Below are 17,223 nucleotides of genomic sequence, written 5' to 3' on the forward strand. Positions count from 1 at the left end.
GGAGGCTGAGGCAGGAGAATTGCCTGAACCCAGGAGGCGGAGGTTGCGGTGAGCCGAGATCGCGCCATTGCACTCCTGTCTGGGTAACGAGCGAAACTCCGACTCAAAAAAAAAAAAAAAAAATGGATTGCCTAAGTACCCTGTGATTTTGTAATTATTCATCTAAACTTAAAATTTAATATTTCTTTCTTTTAGAAAAAATTGACATGCTCCATACCACTGTTTACACAGACCATGCAATAAGTTTCCTGGGCTCTTCCACAACTTTAGAGGTACATTACTAGAGCCCTAGCCATTATCACTTTTCTCTATATTTTTAATTTGGGGAATATATTTCTGCTGGTATTAATGGTTGAATATACAAAATGTGGATCATCTCTACTTCTCTGTTTATTTATTTGTTACTAGACCCAACCACAGTCTTCTTTCCTTGCTTTCACCTTTCTTTGCTTATGAAATATTTTATATATAAGTATACACTTTGCATTAATATGTGAGAAATCACAAATCTGTTTTGTACTTTTTATGTTATTAGACACTATTTGTCAAACTTTTGCTAATATATTAAATAAGTTTAATCTTATTAGAAATGTTTTAAAAAATAAGAACAAGAAAGCAACCTTATAGCTTCCTTGCTTTCCTGAAGCTCTTCTACTGAGTACATTCACTTCAGACTATGTATTCTGGGTATTAACCCATATGTCTATATACTGAAAATATTTCATTCTAGCTACTTGCCTTTCAATTTACTTCATGGATTTAGTTTTTCAGTGTGCCTTTAGTTACACAGATTTAATTTTGACATGTTCAAGTTTGCGAATCTTTCTTTTATGACTTTTGTGTTTTAGATACATTTCTACTTCAATATTACACATATTTTATACTTTTAAAATTAGTGTTTGTTGGTCTAGAATTTGCGTTTATAAATGGTGCTAGGTTAAGATTAAACTTTATTTTTTATTGTAAGAATTGCAAATAAATATTGAATTTCTCATGCTTTTGGGGCACATATTAAGATGATCATATGGTTTTCCTTCTTTAATCCATACTATGACATGTCATGCAAACAAGGCAAGTAGTCAAGACCTGCACATATGAGACCTGTTGAAACAGTATTTCATTTACTGGAGAAAGCTCACAGGGACTGGAATCAGTAGCTCATTGAGTGGATGTCTGTGACATCATCCCACTGTGAAACAAACACAGCATGGTAATTTTTAAAGGCCATATGACAAGGTCCATTAGAGGGGACTTGACTGTTGGCCTGCATAGCTTTTAATTAATAATTAGAGAAATACCACCTCATCCCCTGGCATGATCAGGCACTAGAATACAATGTGACGTGGAATAACTTTTATTCCAGTGCTACTCTGAAAGCAGGGATATTCAAGGTTGATGGGATGTTGTAGCCCAACTGCATCCAGGCCTTATGGTTACAGCTTTAAGTTAGTGCAGGAAAAGAGTGGGATTAACCATATCAATACATATGATTAGGCTAGCACTGGCTCCTTCTTTGGCATGATAAGGGTTGGAGGGATTTATGGTTATAGCTTTAAGATAGCGCAGGAAAAGAGTAGGATTGACCATATCAATAAACATGATTAGGCTAACACTGGCTCCTTCTCTGGCATGATAAGGGTTGGAGGTGGCACTGGGGTCCAAACACTGTGGTTGACCAAAATTGATTGCTTTAGGGTCTGGGCCATAGTCAGTTTCTATGGAGCTTTGTAGGACATTTTATCTTTGGGAGGCTACCTTGCAGGGGGCCATTATTGGACTAATTAATTTTTACTCTTATTACCTATTTGGCCATAGTGAATTTTTCTCTTAATATACTAACAGATTTGATTTACTATTTTGGTTAAGATTTTAAAAATCTACTTTCCTAAATGAGATTAACATAACCTTTTATTTTCTTATGCTCTCCTTATCTGGCTTTTACACTTTTTTATTGAGTTATACATATACATTATATCCTCTAGTAACTTTAAAATTTTTGTTTCTATAGTTATATTTCTAATATGATTTATTTTTGTTTTCTCTTTTTGAAGAACAAGCTTTTGCTTTTGTTGATTGTTATAAGCTGAATGTTTGAGTCTCCCCTAAATTCAAATGTTGAAAGTCTGACCCCCAGTATGGATAAATTTGCAGTGGGACCCCTAAGAAAGTAATTAGAAATAAATGAGTTCATAAAGGTGGTATCCTGATCTGGTAGAATTAATGCCTTTATAAGAAAAGACACCAGAAAGTTCACTTCCTCTTTTCTTGCAATATACACCAAAGAAAAGCCTTGTGAGGATCTAGCAATGAGGTATCAGTCCACAAGCCAGAAAGCGAGCCCTCACCAGAATCCAAATCAGCCAGAACCTTTACCTTTAACTTGTAGCTCCTAGAACTCTAAGAAAATTAACTTATATTAAGTTACCTAGTCTGTGATATTTTGTTATGGCTGCCCAATAGTAGACTAATAGATTCTTTGCATTTTTTTTTCCCCTGCTTGTTTCTTAGTTTATTCTCTTCTCTTATACACCATTTTGTAAAGCTCAGGATGCATCCTATGAAAAATTCTTAGCTAAGGTTTGAAGCTTATTAATTTAATATTTATTTTGATTATTTTGATAGCCTAGCCATTTAAACAAGTTTGATGGTCAAATTAAAAATATCCATATTACACTGATTCTTTTACAAATAAATAGCCTTTTATATTTTTATGAATTAAAGTTATATGATTATAGATATTCTAAAATGCTCTACTGTTTATTAAGCCTGTGTTTTATAGGATACAAGTTTTCTTTTGTTGGATTTGTTTCTTCTCTTTTATTGTTGGCTCTTCTTTTTGATTTTTATGATTGGGTGATCAACTGTGTATTTTACATTCATGGTTAGTCTGTTTATGAGTTCTCTGCTTACGTTAGCTTTTCACCAAAAAGGAGAAGGAGAATTGGTGGAACAGACACCTGGATAGGGTGAGCCAATAGCTTCTTCGAGTAGTACAAACTCCCTGTTTCTCCTGAATATAGGTAGACTACTGAAGGTCCTGTTTTACCCCTTTGACCCACCATCAGCTCTCTCTGCTTTACCTGGCATCTCTGTTGCTTTGTATGGGCCAAAGAGAGATTACCCTATATGCTTTTAGTTCAATATTCAAACCAATCACTCTTGGTTTCCTAAGATTTCCTCCAATATTCACTATCTAAATAGTGAATATTGTAGGCTTAGCAAACCTTTGGACCGCCTCCCATCTTTTTAGGAGTTTTCCTCTGTGCATGTTCTACACATGTGTTTCTTCTCTTTTTTCCCATCTGTCTTTTTTTCATGGAAGGATTCCCCATTTCTAGAAACCCAAGAATACTTTTTTTTTTTTTTTAAATACATTTTTAGAAGATATGGAGATTTACTCTTCTGTAATTTCCTGGCACTTGGAGTGAGATGCGAAGGCTCTGGCAAGTATTTAGTTTATCTTAAACCAGTCTCCAAGACACCTACATTTTAAAAGTTATTTTATTTTGATACAATTTCAGTGTTACAGAAAAGCTGCAAAAATAGTAGAAAGACTTCTCAGTTACTCTACGTCCAGTTTTTTCAAGTGTTAACATTTTATTACATTGGCTTTATTTATCTTTATGTTTGTGTGTATATCTGTATACTCTATCTGAATCATTTAAGATGAATCATTCAAGAATAAGTTGTAGTGATATCATAAAAAAATGGCAGCATAGAAAACTAAAAAAAAAAAAATCTGTCCTCTATAACAGTGATTGAACTGGCAAAATCAGAATTGACTTTTTTTGGAACTCTGGAATGTAATTTTGGAATCTAACGAACAACTTTAGTAACACCCACAGGAGTGTGTAATAAAGAAGGAAGCTGCTAAATTTCAGTAAAAGAGTTTTATGGCATTTTAACTTACCCTCTTTATTATTCAGGGTTCTACAGAGAAACAGAATCAAGAAAACATATATGTATAGAGAGATATTTATTTCAAGGAATTTGCTGATGTTATTTTAGAGGCTTGGCAAATCCAAAATATGTAATAAATAAGGAGTTTGAATCAGTAATCAACATTTCTCATTAAACAGAAGTCCAAGACCTGATAACTTCACTGCTGAATACTGCCAAATATTTAAAGATGAATTAACACCAATCCTTCTTAAACCCTTCTAATAAATTAAAAAGAAGGAAAAACTTCTAAACTCATATTACAAGGTTACCATCACCCTTATACCACAACCAGACAAGGACATTACAAGAAAAGAAAATTACAGATCAGTATCCCTAATGGACATAGATCGAAACATCCTCAGCAAAATGCTAGCAAACCAAATTAAACAGCACATTAAAAGGATCATACACTATGATCAAATGAGATTTATCTTTGGGATGCAGTGATGGTTTAACATATGCAAATCAATAAGTACTATATACCACATTGACAGAATGAGGAAAAAGCATTACTGTATATGATCATCTCAATAGACAAAAAGAGAATTTGACAAAATTTAACATCATTTAATGATAAAAAAAAAACTGTTAAAAAATAGATATAGAAGGAATGTACTTTAACACAACATAAGCCAGATATCACAGTAGTACAGCGAACAGAATAACTCAATGGTTGATAAGTCTAACATTTTTCTCTAACAAGAGAAGCATACCACTTTCAGTCTCACCAATTGTATGCAACATATTGGAAGTTTTAGCCAGAGCAGTTAGGCAAGTAAAAGGAGTAAAAGGCATCCAAATAAAAAAGCAAGATATAAAATAATCTCTGCTACCAGATGACATGACATTATGTATAGAAAACCCTAAAGACTCCATCATAAAACTGTTTGAATTAATAAATTCAGAAAAAATACAAGACATGAAATCAACATAAAAATTAGATATGTTTTTGAGCTACCAACAAGAGCTATCAAAAAAGTAATTGAGAAGAAAATCCCATTTACAATAGCACCAAAAAGGGTACAATACCTAGGAATAAACTTAACCATGGAGATGAGAGATCTGTATACTGAGAACTGTAAAACATTACTGAAAGAAATTGAAGAAGAAAACAAATAGGATGATATTTCATATTGTCAAAATATTCATATGATCCAGAGCAGTCTACAGATTCATTGCAATTTCTATCAAAATTCCAATAGCATTTGTCACAGAAATAGAGAGTACAATCCTAAAATTTTCTGGAACCATGAAAGACTCCAAATTTGTAACAGAAGCAATCTTGATCAAGAAGAACAAAGCATCAAATTTCCTGATTTGAAATTATATTACAAAGCTATAGTAAGCAAAACAGTATAGCAGTGTCATAAAAATGGGCATATATACCAATGGAACAGGAGGAAGAGACCAGAAATAAACCCAGGCATATACAACCAATGAATCCTTGACAAAGGCAACAAGAATACACAATGGGGCAAGAATATTTTCTTCAACAAATGGTTTTAAGATAACTAGATATTCACATGCAAAAGAATGAAATTGGACCATTATCTTACACTATACACAAAATCATCTCAAAATATTTTAAAGACTGAGACATAAGACATGAAACTATATAAATCCAAAGAGAAAATATAGGGGAAAAGCTTTATAACATTAGTCTTGGCAATAATTTCTTGGATATGACACCAAAAGCATAGACAACAGAAGCAAAAATGAAGTGGGACTACCTCTAATTATAGTGTATCTGCCCAGCAAAGGAAACAATCAATAGAGTGAAAATGCAGCCTATGGAGTGGGAGAAAGTATTTATTTGTAAGCCACACATCTTATAAGGGATTGATATCCAAAATTTGTAAGGGATTCATACAATTTGGTGGCAAAATATCGACCAGCTTGGCCAACATGGAGAAACTCTATCTCTATTAAAAGTACAGAAATTAGCTGGGTGTAGTGATGCATGCCTGTAATCACAGCTTCTTGGGAGGCTGAGGCACAAGGATCATTTGAACCTGGGAAGCAGAGGTTGCAGTGAGCCAAGATCGCACTACTGCACTCTGGCCTGGGCAACAAAGCCAGAGTCTGTTCAAAAAAAAAAAAAAAAAAAGCTGATATTGTTCAAAACTCCTTGAGTGTGTTGTAATTTTACCTTTTGGGATACATCTGTCACCAAATACATATACATTGTAATAAAAATTGATGCTTCACAAGAATTTATATTGGCTATACTGCATCTTAAATATCTTTGTTTTAATGAACACAAGAACTATGTAATATTTTAATTCAAGAATAATTGATCTTATTTTCTAATTTTTTGAACTATGCTATAACATTTAAAAATAGCATGTATAGGCTGGTTGCAGTGGCTCATGCTTATAATCCCAGCTCTTTGGGATGCTGAGGCAGGGGGAATCATTTGAGGCCAGGAGTTTGAGACCATCCTGGCCAACATGGCAAGATGCTGTCTCTAAAATACAAAAATACAAAAATTAGCTGGGCTTGGTGGCGGGCACCTTTAGTGTCAGCTACTCAGGAGGCTGAGGCAGGAGAATTGCTTGAAATCAAGAGGCGGAGGTCACAGTGAACCAAGACAACACCACTGCCCTCCAGCCTGGGTGACAGAATGAGACTCTTTATAAAATAAATAAGATAAATAAGTAAATAAAAATGACATGTATGGAATACAGAAATCTTTGTAGAATTTATGTAAAATCCACACTGACTTTTCGTATTTTATTTAGCTTGTGAATTTCACTTGAAGCTATACATATATATAATAATTGTGCTGTATTAAGTTGCTTAGAACAGTTTAGTAGGACTCTACAGGCCTTGATGGTCTCTTTAATAAATTCAGGTTAACTAGTAATGTTTATTTCTACAATGTTACCTCTGTTGTTCTAATGAAGTTCTCATTGTTTTTTATGTACCTTTTAATAGCTTTCTTACTAGCTAATTGTTCTGCTTCTATTTTCTCTGCATCTCTTCCAAAACACAAATTAAATGTAATAGATTGTCTTAGTCTGGCTGCTATAACAAATTACCATAGGCTGGGTGGCTTCAACAACAAACATGTGCTTCTCACAGTTTTGGAGGTTAATAAGTCCAAGATCAAGGTGCTTCCTAGTGTTCAGTTGGTTATCTTCTTACCGTATCCTCACATAGTGAAGAGGAGAGGTAAACGAGCACTCTATGCTATTTCTTTTTGTAAGGACATTAATTCCGTCATGAGGGCTGTCCTCTAATGACCTAATTGCCTCCCAAAGGCCCAATACTCAAATATAATCATCATGGGGATGGTACACAACACTTTCTTAATTCCTAGAATTTTTACTTTATAATTATTTAGAAAGTTATTTTGGATGGTAGACGGGGGGCAGGACTAGACTGCAGCTTTGACTCAGATGGACAGAACAGCGTGTGGAGGCTCCCATCATGAATTTTTGCTCCAGAACGATGGCAGGAATAAGTAAGGAAACTGGAGAGGACCCACAGACCTTCTGAAGGAAGCAGATTGCTCCTGCAGGACCCAGGAAACACCCCAAATAATGTGAGTGTCCAAACTATGAAACTGGGAAAGGGAAATTGTCTGCCCCTGAATACACACCCCCACTGGGGAAACTGAAGATGTAGATTATAGGAGAAGATGATGACTTTACCCGGAGATGAATCAGTTTAGAGAGCCGAGTGAAATACAGGGTAGAGGAAACAGCAGGAAAAGCCCTGTGAGCTTGCTGGGTCCCCTAGCAAGCCATATCTGTCTGGCCTCAAGGGGTACTTTGGGAGGGTGGCCAGAGGCACTAAGAAAAGACCACAGGGACAAGGAAATCTCCACCTGAACTTTGTAATAATTTGAACTGATTGAGAAGCCTCCTGGCCAGGTCTTGGAGGAGGGCATGAATCTGCTGTGCAGATTCTGCAGGCAGGGGAACAAGGAAAGCCATATTTGCCTTTTGCAGCTGGGAGGCAGGTAGCCTGTGGTAAGTTCTCGGCTCTGCTTGCCCACTGCCTGGAAACAGACTTGGTGCTGTTGGTGGGGGCATGGTGGGAGTGAGACCAAACCTTTAGATTGCTTGGGAGCTGGATGAGGCCTGTGACTCTGACTTTCCCCCACTTCCCTGACAACCTACATGACACAGTAGAGAGAGCCATAATCCCCCTAGGAACATAACTCCATTGACCTTGGAACCTCATCCCCATCCTCGACAGCAGCTGCAGCAAGACCCACCCAAGGAGAGTCTGGGCTCAGACATCCCTAGCCCTGCCCCCACCCAATGGTCCTTCTCTACCCACCCTGTTAACTGAAGACAAATGGCACATAATCTTGGGAGTTCTAGGGCCCTGCCTATCACCTGTTCCTTTTCATACTGCCACAGCTGATGCTTTCTGGAAAGCATCACCTCCTGGCAGGAGGCCAACCAGCACAAAAGTAGTGCATTAAACCACAAAAGCTAAGGAACCTCTCAGAGTCCATTTCATTCCCCTGCCACCTCCTTCAAAACAGGTGCTGGTGTCCATGGCTGAGAAACCCAGAGATGGTTCACATCACAGGACTCTGTGCAGACAACCCCAAGTACCAGCCCAGAGTCTGGTAGACTTGCTGGGTGGCTAGATCCAGAAGAGAGATAATAACTATATCTCAGCTCTTAGAAAGCCACATCCATAGGAAAAGGGGGAGAGTATTACATCAAGGTAATACCCCATAGGACAAAAGAATCTGAACATTTAACCCTAGACCTTCCCTCCGACAGAGGCTACCCAAATAAGAAGGAACCAGAAAATCAACTCTGGTAATATGACAAGAGAAGATTCTTTAACACTCCCCCAAAATCACACTAGCTTACTAGCAATGGGCCCAAACCAAGAAGAAATCCTTGATTTACCTGGAAAAGAATTCAGGAGATTAGTTATTAAGCTAATCAGGGAGGCACTAGAGAAATGCAAAGCTCAATGTAAAAACATGATAAATAAAAAACAAATACAATAAGTGAAGGGAGACGCATTCAACAAAATAGATAGCTTAAACAAAAAACAATCAAAATTTCAGGAAACAATGGGCACACTTATAGAAATGCAAAATGCTCTGGAAAGTCTCAGCAAAAGAATGGAACAAATACAGGAAAAAAATTCAGAGTTTGAAGACAGGGTCTGAATTAACCCAATCCAACAAAGACAAAAAAATAAAAATAAGTAAATATGAACAAAGCCTCTAAGAAGTCTGGGATTATGTTAAATGACCAAATCTAAGAATATTTGGTTTTCCTGAGGAATAAGAGAAATCTAAAAATTTGGAAAATATATTTGGGAGAATAATCAAGGAAATCTTCTCCCACCTTGCAAGAGATCTAGACATCCAAATACAAGAAGCACAAAGACTACCTGGGAAATTCATCGCAAAAAATCATCTCTTAGGCACATTATCATCAAGTTTCCTAAAGTTAAGATGAAGGAAAGACTCTTAAGAGCTTTGAGACAAAAGCACCAGGTAACCTGTAAAGGAAAACCTATCAGATTAACAGCAGATTTATCAGCAGAAGCCCTATAAGCTAGAAAGAATTTGGGCCCTATCTTCAGCCTCCTCAAATAAAACAATTATCAGCCAAGAATTTTGTTTCTAGTGAAACTAAGCTTCATACATGAGGAAAGGTACAGTGTTTTTCAGACAAATGCTGACAGAATTTGCCACTACCAAGCCACCACTACAAGAGCTGCTAAAAGAAGCTCTAAATCTTGAAATAAATCCTAGAAACACAATAAATCCTGGAAACACAGCAAAACACAACCTCTTTGAAGCGTAAATCTCACAGGACCTATAAAACAAAAATAGAATTTACAAAACAACAACAACAAAAAACAAGGTATACAGGCAACAAATAGCATGATGACTGGAATGGTGCCTCACATCTCAATACTAACATATGATGTAAATGATCTAAGTGCTCCACTTAAGAGATTAAGAATTGCAGAATGGATAAGAATTCACCAGCCGATTGTCTGCTGCCTTCAAGAAACTCACCTAACACATAAAGACTCAAATAAATATAAGGTAAAGGGGTGGAAAAAACAAACATTTCATGCAAAGGGACACCACAAGTGAGCAGGAGTAGCTATTCTGATAACAGACAAAACAAAAACTTTAAAGGAACAGCAGTTAAAAAAGACAAAGAAAGACATAACATGATGATAAAAGGCTTTGTCCAACAGGAAAATATCACAATCCTAAATATATCTGTTTTTAACACTGGAGCTTCCAAAATTATAAAGAAATTACTAATAGACCTAAGATAGGAGATAGATAGCAACACAGTAATAGTGGGAGACTTTAATACTCCACTGATAGCACTAGACAGAAAGTCAACAAAGAAATAATAGATTTAAACTATATACTGGAACAAATGGACTCAACACATATATGCAGAAAATCTCATCCAACAACTGCAGAATATACACTCTATTCATCAGTGCATGGAATGTTCTCCAAGATAGACCATATTATAGGCCACAAAACAAAAGTCAATAAATTTAAGAAAATTGAAGTTATCTTAGGTACTTTTTCAGACTACAGTAGAATAAAATTGAAAATCAACTACAAGAGGAACCTTCAAAACCATGTAATTACATAAAAATTAAATAACCAGCTCCTTAATGATCCTTGGGTCAAAAATGAAATCAAGATGGAAATTTAAAAATTCTTCGACCAGAATGACAGTTGGTACTGATAAAACCTATCAAAACCTCTGATAGCAAAAGTAGTGCTAAGAGGAAAATTTATTGCTCTAAATGCCTACCTCAAAAAGTCTGCAAGAGCACTAACAGATAATCTAAGGTCACACCTCAAGGAACTAGAGAAACAAACAAAAAAAAACCCAGCAGAAGAAAGGAAAGAACCAGAGTGAGAGTAGAACTAAATGAAATTGAAACAAAAAATACAAAAGGTAAATGAAACAAAAAGCTAGTTCTTTGAAAAGATAAATAAAACTGATAGACTATTAGCAAGTTTAACCAAGAAAAGAAGAGAGAAAATCCAAATAAGCTCAATCAGAAATGAAACAGGAGATATTACAGCTGACACCACAGAAATACAAAACATCATTCAAGGCTACTATAAACACATAAACTAGAAAACCTAGAAAAGATGGATAAATTCCTGGAAAGATAGACCCCTCTTAGCTTAAATCAGGAAGAATTAGATACCCTGAGCAGACCAGTAACAAGGAGGAACATTGAAATGGTTATTTAAAAATTACCAACAAAAATAAGTACTAAAATTGGCACATAGACCAACAGAACAGACTAGAGAACCCAGAAATAAACCCAAATACTTACGTAAGTCAATGGATCTTTGAATAAGCAAATAAAAACATGAAGTGAGGAAAGGATACCCTTTTCAATAAAAGGTGTTGGGATAATTAGCTAGCCACATGCAGGAGAATGAAATTTGATCCTCATCGCTCATCTTATACAAAAATCAACTCAAGATGGATTAAGGACTTAATCTAAAACCTAAAACTATAAAAATTCTAGAAGATAATATTGGAAACCCTTTCTAGACATTGCCTTAGGGAAGGACTTCATGACCAAGAACCTAAAAGCAAATGCAATCAAAACAAAGAAAAATAGCTGTAACTTAATTAAATAACTTTTTCATGGCAAAGGAACAGTCAGCAAAATAACCCAGAAGGTGGAGAAAAAAATCTTCACAATCTATACATCTGACAAAGGACTAGTATCCAGAATGTACAATGAGCTCAAATAAATTAACAAGAAAAAAAAAAAAAAAAACAAAAAAAAAAAAAAAAGCATCAAAAAGTGGCCTAAGGACATGAATAGACAATTCTTCAAAGAAGATATACAAATGACCAACAAACATATGAAAAAAATGCTCAATATCATGAATGATCAAGGAAATACAAATTAAAACCCCAGTGCAATACCACCTTACTTCTACAAGAATGGCCTTAATAAAAAAATCAAAAAACAGTAGATGTTGGCATGGATATGGTGAACAGGAACATTTCTACACTGCTAGTAGGAAAGTAAACTAATACAACCACTGTGGAAAACAGTATGGAGATTGCTTAAAGAACTAAAAGTAGAGCTACCATTTTACTGGCTTTCAACCCAGAGGAAAAGAAGTCATTATATGAAAAATATACCTGCACATGCATGTTTATTGCACCACAGTTTGCTATTGCAAAAACATGGAACCAACCCAAATGCCTATCAATCAACCAGTGAATAAAGAAACCATTATGTGTATGTGTGTGTGTGTGTGTGTGTGTGTGTGTGTGTGTGTGTGTATATATATATATATATATATGTATGTTTATATATATATAGATGAAATATTAGCCATTAAAAAGAATGAATTAATGGCATTCACAGTGACTTGGATGCGATTGGAGACTATTATTCTAAGTGATATAACTCAGGAATGGAAAACCAAACATCGTATGTTCTCACTCATAAGCGGGAGCTAAGCTATGAAGAGGCAAAGAATGACACATGAACTTTGGTGACTTAGAGGGAAATGATGGAAGGGGGATGAGGGATAAAAGACTACAAATAGGGTGCGGTGTATACTGGTTGAATGATGGGTGCACCAAAATATCACAAATCACCACTAAAGAACTTATGTAACCAACACCATTTGTTCCCCAATAACCTATGGAAATAAAAACATTTATTTTGAATTCATTTAGACATATATTCTTATCACATCTCACAGAAAAAAAGAAAATATAAGTAACATAAATTTGTTTATGAAATTCCTAAAGCTTATTCATATGAATACTTTTCCTAAATCACTTTTCAATTCCACCTTTGATGTCTATCTTTCCACATAGTATTGCTGTGCTCTGAATATCCGTTTCCCCCAAAATTCATATTTGAAATCCTAACCCCCGAGATAATAGGATGTAAAGCCTTTGAGAGGTGGCATTAGGTGGTAGGGATTTGCAACCTGAACATACTAAGGCAGGAAATTGCTACAGAGAAGTGGAGGTGCTGCTGTAATAAATTCCTAAAAATGTGACAGTGGCTTTAGGGGAGAGGCTTGCAGAGTTTTGAAGGGCATGCCAGAAAAAGCATACATTGCTGTAAATGGACTGTTAAGGATAATTCTGGTGAGGGCCCAAAAAGAAAAGAGGGGTGCAGTACAGAATGTCTCAATCTTCTTAAATAATACCTAAGTAATCCTGAGGAGAATGTTGGTAGAAATATAGACAGTAAAGGCCATTTTGATGGGAGGCCATTCTTCAATGGAAATGAGGGACATATCATAAAGCAATAGAGGAAAGGCCATCTTTGTTATAATGTGGTAAAGAACTTGGCTCAATTTTGTTCAAGTTCTAGTGTTTTGTGGAAGGTAGAACTGTGAGTGATTAAATTGAATATTTGGCTGAGGGAAATATCTGAGCAAAGTGCTGAAGCTGTGGCTTGGCTCCTCTTGACTACTAATAGTAAAGTGTAAGAGGAGAGAAATGATTTAAAGATGGAATTGTTAATCAAAACATAAGGAGTGCTTAAAGATTTGGAAACTTCTCAGCCTCCACATATAGTAAAGAATGAGAAAGACTGTTCAGAAGAGAACATGAAGGGCGTGGCCTAATGATCATCTGATAAAGAAATTAGCCATCTCAAAAGAAACCAAGGTCTATTATCCAAGAAAATAGAATAAAATGGGAGATTGACCCTGAAAATAATTCAGAAGTCATCAGTGTTCTTGAAACACTTTCATGGTCACTGTTGTCTAGTCATAGCATGAGAAAATCGTTGTGCACTTTTTGGTGAGCTTATACTTTAACTTATCAAGTCCATTGATGTGTAGGAAATGACAACTACATCATGACTTTGAGAGGATATTGATTGGAAGGTACAATGTGATTGCTGAGATATTTGAACATAAAAATATGTGCCTTGGCAATTATGAAATACCTAACTTTTTGTGATACTTTTAGTTTTAAACAGGCAAGGACTCCTCTTTGCTTCCAGGATAATAATGCCTATTAACCTAATGTGGCAAATAAGATTCTGTTGAGTTTTCTCACCGTATCTATGACCTTTGCTTCCCTTAAAAAGTGTTCTGACAGCTCAGCTTAATATTTTTGTACATGCTTTGCATCTTTATTTGTTCATGCATGTTTTCAGAGAATTTTCTTTCTTTTTATTTATTTATTTATTTTTGACACATTAGGTCTCGGTCTGTCCGCCAGGCTACATTGCGATGGTGTGATCCTAGATCACTGCAGCTTCCAACTTCTGAGCTGAAGCAATCCTCCTGCCTCAGCCTTCTGAATAATGGGAATACAGGTGTGCCCCACCAAACCCAACTAATTTATTTACTTTTGGTAGAGATCGATTCTCACTGTGTTGCCCAGGCTGGTCTCAAACTCCCGGGCACAAGATCCTCCCGCCTTGACCTTCCAAAACATGGAGATTACAGGCTTGAGCCATTGCACCTGGTATTTCCTCTTATGTGCTTCTTTCCTCCTTCACCTCGCCAAAGTGAACTACTTATCTTTTCAGGTTCACCTAAAATACTGGCTGCTCCATGCATCCTTCATGGAGCCCTCCTTTTTAAAGAATATTTTCTCCTTTGTGTTCTCCTAGGTATTTGTACATCTAACATTTATCACACTGTAATACATTTACCAACCATTTTATGGAACTTGGTATCTATCTTTTTCTTTGATGAAGTCAAGAACAGGGATTGTTTCTTGTTCATCTTTTGTTCACAGTGTCTAACATTTAATATATCAGTGTCTAACATTTAATAGGAACTCAATATTTGAATTAATGCTTAAAGTCATCCATTTATTCAAAAAATATTGAGTACCTATAGTGTGCAAAATAATATACTAGGAGTTCAATATAGGGAAGTAAGTAGTACTCTTATTATCCCCAGGTATGGGATCAGAGATTTTGAGTGGTTAATTTGCCTAGTAAAAAGTGGTAGAGTTGTGTGACTGAAAATTGAGTGTCAGCTGGGCGTGGTGACTCATGCCTGTAATCTCAGCACCTTGGGAGGCTGAGGCGGGCAGATCACAAGGGTGGATCATCCTGGCCAATATGATGAAACCCCGTCTCTACTAAAAATAAAAAAAATAGCTGGGCGTGGTGGTATGCACCTGTAGTTCCCCACTACTCGGGAGGCTGAGGCAGGAGAATCACTTGAACCCGGGAGGCAGAGTTTGCAGTGAACAGAGATCATGCCACTGCACTCCAGCCTGGTGACAGACCAGGTGTCCCATCTCAAAACAAACAAAAAAGATAATTGAGTGTCCATAACCATTCATATCCATTTCCTTGAACTTAAGACTTTATAATTTTAAATCGCCATTCTGTGTTTTCTGTTTTCTAAAATTTAATATTTTGGATTTCTACATTTTCTAGTTCAATATAACTAAGTTATGAAATAAAATAAAAAAATTGAATAAAGCAAATACTGTACTCAGCATAGCTTTGCATTTGTCAATGTTTTATAAAGTATTTGGAGTCACTTAGGTATGATTATATAGGGATCCCTTCAAAGACTCCAGCATTCTTGTGATCACATGCACTTCCTCCTTGTCATTTGCATCATCTGTATGTGGCAGGAATTTTGAAAACCAGCAAAGTGTTGGAGAAAAGGTAATGGAAACAATGAGAATATGGTTTGAAAAGAATAAGTATTTTATGATCTGTATTCTAAATTCTATTAGCCTGTATAAAACATATCACATCTAAAATACCAAGAGGTTTAAGTTAGATGCAATTGAAAATGAGTATCACTATTTAAGTAATAATGACATTTCCTTAGTGTTAATTTATCTTCTCAGTATTATCCACTATAAGATCCAACTTCCTAAGAAAATCTGAAAACCTTATCTACCATTTAAAAGTAATCTTTTAATCCCCTTAACATTTTATAATAGACTTTTATAATGAATTTCCATAAGCATTCCATTGATGTGGTGCCACAAACTTAGAGTGGTTTTTCCTTTATAGCAATCCATTGGTTGCAAGTTGGACAAAATCCTAGGTGATTGAGTGACAGTAATTACTTTATTCTTTCCATCTTCTCTCTAGTACTGCATTATTTGCATTATTAATATTGTCTAGTCTGTTTCTTTGTAGATATTTTTTAAGTGACTTTATTTTGTGAGGAACAGTTTTATCTAGATAATATATTCCATAAATTTTTAATAAAATATACTCTATAAACTTGTTTAGTTAAATGTAACTTCAATACATTGTATTATCGTAATTGTAAATGAATAGCTGAAAGGCACATTTGTGAAACCCTCTTAAGTTATGGCATCTCCCACCTTTTCAACAGGACACCTCACATATGACCAGCTTACATGTGGTCTTAGTGAAGATTCCAGTGTCAATTTGATGTTAAGTATTAGGAAAGTCTATTTTTTCTCATGAAATAAAAATAAATAGAATGTCCTTGAAAGAATTTGTTATTGATAATCTCATTCTTTCTAGAACTGTACCCCAAATATTTTCCCTCAGCTCAGTAGTCCACGCAGAGTCTCAATACCTGCTTTAGACTTAAAATTTTCTGGATCTCTTTTGCTACAGGGAAAGACATCTAAAACAAAGGAATACAGAGTGCAGAAATAGATTCATGTGCACATATATGAATTAGAATAAAGAACCATTTTGGATCAATTACTAAATGATAAATAAATATTATTTATATCATAGGTTAACTACTTAGACAAAAAGTAGAGTCTTCCAACTTAATCATTCACAAACACAGAAAATTCCAGATGACTTAATTTTTTTTCTTTTTTCTCCTTTTTTTTTTTTTTTTTTTNTTTTTTTTAAGACAGAGTCTCACTCCGTCACCCAGGCTAGAGTGCATTGGCACGATCTTGGCTCACAGCAACCTCAGCCTCCCCGAGGTTCAAGCTATTCTTCTGTCTCAGCCTCATGAGTAGCTGGGATTACAGGCACCTGCCACCACACCCGGCTAATTTTTGTATTTTTAGTAGAGACAGGGTTTCGCTATGTTGGCTAAACTGGTCTCAAACTCCTGGCCTCAAACTATTCACCATCCTCGGCCTCTCAAAGTGCTGGGATTACAGGCGTGAGCAACCACACCTAGCCGCTATTTACTCCTTTTTTCTCACTATCCTTATTCAATGAATACTCTTAGGTGTAGTAAGTAATGATCGTAAAGAAACTGGAAAACATATGGAAAATCTAAATGAGCATTGTAAGAAACACACGTGATAATTATAACTAATTTTGAGGTATAAATGCAAAATAGTACTCTGATGCTGGAAAGAA

At 35.7% G+C, this 17,223-nt stretch overlaps 1 protein-coding gene across 1 annotated transcript in view; it reads left to right on the forward strand.

Annotated features, from left to right (window-relative positions):
* Window positions 1-17,223, forward strand: part of ZCWPW2 (zinc finger CW-type and PWWP domain containing 2) — a 155,777-nt gene that overhangs the window by 18,656 nt on the left and 119,898 nt on the right. Inside the window, exon 2 of the mRNA XM_017498256.2 lies at window positions 196-272. The gene's annotated coding sequence lies outside the window, so the exon portion shown is untranslated. The remainder of the gene's footprint in view (window positions 1-195; window positions 273-17,223) is intronic.

This window comes from Cebus imitator, unplaced genomic scaffold (genome assembly GCF_001604975.1).
Source record: "Cebus imitator isolate Cc_AM_T3 unplaced genomic scaffold, Cebus_imitator-1.0 Scaffold239, whole genome shotgun sequence".
Lineage (NCBI taxonomy): Eukaryota > Metazoa > Chordata > Mammalia > Primates > Cebidae > Cebus > Cebus imitator.